Raw genomic sequence first — 4,242 nt, 5'->3', positions numbered from 1 at the left:
GAGCTGTCCCTATCCTTAAGGAGGAGGAAGCATCATCTTCAGATGATGAGGAAAAAGTTCACCAACCTGACATCACCCCACCGGAAAAGCCATTGCCGCGCTGGGTGAAGCAACTCTATGACCACAATAATCCTATGCCTCCATCTGTTGAGGAGAAGGCAGACGGACCAAGGAGGTCTCAGAGAATAGAGGAGCAAAGGAGGGCTTCTGCTCACATAGTCAATATGGCCTTGATGGTTGAGATTATGAGAGAAGTAAAGGAGCCAACTGACTTAGAAGAAGCACTTGCAGATCCATCATGGAAGGCTGCTATGCAAGCAGAGTATGACAGCATAATGAAGAATGACACTTGGGAGCTAGTGGATCGACCAGCAAAGCAGAAGGTTATTGGCACCAAGTGGATCTGGAAGGTAAAGTACAAGGCTGACGGTACCTTAGAAAAGTACAAAGCTAGACTGGTTGCCCAAGGATTTTCACAAGTTGAAGGGTTTGATTTTCAAGAGTCATTTGCCCCAACTGCCAGAATGACCACTATTCGCACGGTACTTGCAGTGGCTGCCCACAAGAAGTGGCCAGTGTACCAAATCGATGTTAAGTCAGCGTTCTTAAATGGTGACCTCAAGGAGGAGGTATACGTGGCTCAACCACCAGGGTTTGAGGCCCCCCATTCTGAGAACAAAGTGTGTAAGCTGAAGAAGGCATTATATGGGCTAAAACAAGCCCCCAGAGCATGGTACCAGCGGATAGATAAGTTCTTTTTAAACCTAAACTTCAAAAGATGTGCCTCAGATGCTAACTTGTATGTTTACAGGGATGGTAAAAAGTCTGTAGTGATTGTCCTATATGTGGACAACCTTCTTATTACAAGTGACTATGAAGATATGATCAACCAAACTCGAAAGGCTTTGAGTTCTGAGTTTGAAATGACTGACTTGGGCTTGCTGCACTATTGTTTGGGGATTGAAGTCTGGCAGGAGCCAAGAAAGATCTTCATCTCTCAGAAGAAGTATGCATGGGAGATCTTGAAGGCATTTGGCATGACCGAGTGCAAGGAGATAGCTACACCTATGGAGGTGAATGCAAAGTTATCCGCCAAGGATACATCAGCACTAGCAGACATTGGGAGGTATAGGAGGTTGGTCGGCAGTCTGATCTACTTGTGTAACACCAGACCAGATATCAGTTTTGCTGTTGCTGTTTTGAGAAGGTTCTCAAACAAACCTCATGAGAGTCATTGGAAGGCTGGGATGCGGGTGCTCAGATACTTGAAGAAAACTCTTGACTATGGTATCACATACAGTTTCGGAACTTCTCTTGTGGGGAACTGTGACTCAGATTGGGCAGGAGACATTGATTCCAGGAAGTCAATTTCTGGTTATTGTTTCTCTTTGGGTTCAGGAATTTTCTCTTGGATTAGTAAGAAGCAGCCAACAGTGGCATTGTCTTCTACCGAAGCAGAGTACAAGGCAGCTTGTTTTGCTGCATGTGAAGCAGTATGGTTGAGAAGGATTCTATGGCATATGGGAGTCCAGGATGAAGAACCAACTGTGCTGAGATGTGACAATCAGAGTTGCATCGCCATTGCCAAAAATCCAGTGTTTCATGCACGCACCAAACATATAGAGATCCAGTATCACTATGTGCATGATTTGATGGAGGATGGGATAGTGGAACTGTGTCCAGCAGAGGAGAATGGAGCAAATATCTTCACCAAAGCATTTACGAAGGATCTGCTTCAAGTTCATCTTCAGAGACTCGGCATTGGGCCGAGGAGATAGTTCACCTATGGGTGGACATTGAGGGGGGGTGTTAGATATGATCAATGCCCCACCCTCATTAGGTGCTACCAATGATCCATGGTGCTCAAAGTTGTAAGGCCCTCGAGAAGCCAAAAGTGAGCCCGGACATTGGTTGAGTCCTGACTTGTATATCAGATGAGGTCAATGTGACCGGATGGCAAAAGGTGACCGTTGTGGGTCTAATCTTTGGGTTAGACGGAGTGGTTAAGCTGGAAGTAACTCGAGGTGCATTGCATCGAGTTGCGCCCGATGGTAAAGGAAATATTCCCTGGAATATTCCCTGGCTGACTAATGGAGGCTTATATGGCAGGTTGGTCAGACCAACCTCACGGCCTTCGCAGGCTATAAAAGCTAAACCCCTTCACAGCCATCGATCACTCATCTTTCACCCAGTCAGAGTTGTTGTTCTAGCTAGCCTTAAGCTCTTCACCTATCTTCTATCTAGATCGCCATCTAAGCTTCACACAGTGGAAGCGCATGGGTGGACAGAGCCATCTTTGTATCAGTTGTTTGGAGTTAAAGAATTTACTGATTCTCCTCTTATTTGTTGTGTACTCTCTATCTCTTTCTCAGATTCTGTTCGCTGCGCCATGTAATATTTTACACCGGTTGGCCGCGAACTTTTCTCAAATCACGAGGAAAAGCGGGATGATCGTCGAAGGACACGAACAACAAAAGTGTTGACCTGGAGTTATCATTAAACCCGATTTACGATGTTTTAGGGGAACGAAATGGGACTATGCCTTATGGCAGAAAGGTTGAGCTTTGCATCCCTCTCATTTCCCATTCTCCTTGAACCAAGTGCAGTGTGAATCCGCTTCGGACCTGGCGTTTCTGCATAAAGTAGTTCGCTTGGGTCCGACACTAGTTGCTGTTAGGAAATGACCAATAAGAAAAACCCTAATTCAGGCTGATCCTAAGTGGGAACGGCCGGAATACTTCCGCTACATGGAAGACGCAGAAAGCCCTAGATCGCAAACCCCGTAACATTCCATGGGAGTGCCGGGCAGAGCTTTCTAGACACCCTTTCCGATGGACTGCTAAGAGTGTCCTGAAGATGCAAATGGACACGTTACAATTACAAGTTGACTGCCTAGGGAGTCCACCTTATAGAACATGTAAGATACTACGTGAGTTCAAAAGAAATGGTATTGTATTTAGTAAAATTTATAAGCTTATATTTATAGGAGGCATTTTTAGATTACAGTTCGAAAAAAAAATGTAAGTTTAGTAAAGTAAAATGGGTCATTTTGAGGCCTTATAGCATGTAAAGAAAGAGTATCTCTTAATATCCCTTGAACACACATTATATAGATAATTTCTCATAGATGGACCCCTGGGGTTGATTGGGACAAAGAAACATGATGATGGATGTCATTAGATATGTTTTCTATCTCACACATGACTCACTATTCTAGATGCCTATCCTTCATTGCAATACAATCCTGATTTCTATAAATGGTTCATTCCAAGGCTAAGTGGCATAGAACCTCATCTTTCCTCTACTTTTGTCACTATCAAGAGTGAATCTTCATTACATGATGTGAAGCAAAGTAATGTACATAAAACTTCACATAACACCAACATAGCAGCTAAAAGCAATGCTCCCAACCCTATGGCTAATGCTACTAATGTCCCTACTAACCCACCCCATTAGTTAGTCCAAGTTGAGCCAATTGAATCTTGAGATTCCCCAAAGGAGATTGCCGAGTCTCATCTCCAAATTAGCCCTACCAAATCTATCCCTCCTCCTAACCTCCAACCTTTACTAGTATGTCAACCATTAAGTATCATGGCTGCTCATTTAGCTTAAAAATTCAATTCCTTTGCAATAGAATGACTACTCCAATTTAATGCCATATTCACTACTTATGCCAAACTATTTGTAATGATTGATTTAGGCCTTGATGATGATGAGATGATATAAGTTGCTTCCAAATGGCATCCCACTTGGGAAGGGAGTGAACACCTCTACCACAAAAGCCTCTTGGTTCAAGGTGAATATGCTAAAACCCTTCCTCAAAATCAATTGCAGAAATATCAACTTAGTCTCTCTTAGGCTTTTGTGACCAAAATCCAAGACCCATCAGTACTTGATGTGCTTCAATAAAAATGCAATTTCATTGTGCTCTATCATCCTATCTCAAAATTTAGACATGCCATCGCAGTTGAAATATCTCCCATTGATTAAGAAAATTTTGATTGAAGAGGAATTACATATAGCTAATTGCTTTGTAAAACCTTTCTTACTTAGTGATTTGATTACTTACCTTTGTGGATTGGCTACTAAACCAATTGACTTAGATGTTTTTGTTGAATTGGAATACAATCTAATTTCTATGATTGGTGGATCTCAGAAACTACAAAATTCAAACCTTTGTATATCATGAATCTCTATTTCCTTGTATATATTTTCTTTTGTTGCACTACCAAGAGCCAAAGA

This window comes from Lygodium microphyllum, chromosome 9 (assembly GCF_053477565.2).
Source record: "Lygodium microphyllum isolate KBCC chromosome 9, Lygodium_microphyllum_v1.1.10, whole genome shotgun sequence".
Classification (NCBI taxonomy): Eukaryota; Viridiplantae; Streptophyta; class Polypodiopsida; order Schizaeales; family Lygodiaceae; genus Lygodium; species Lygodium microphyllum.
The sequence above is the reverse complement of the archived record's forward strand: the minus strand, read 5'-3'. Positions refer to the sequence as shown.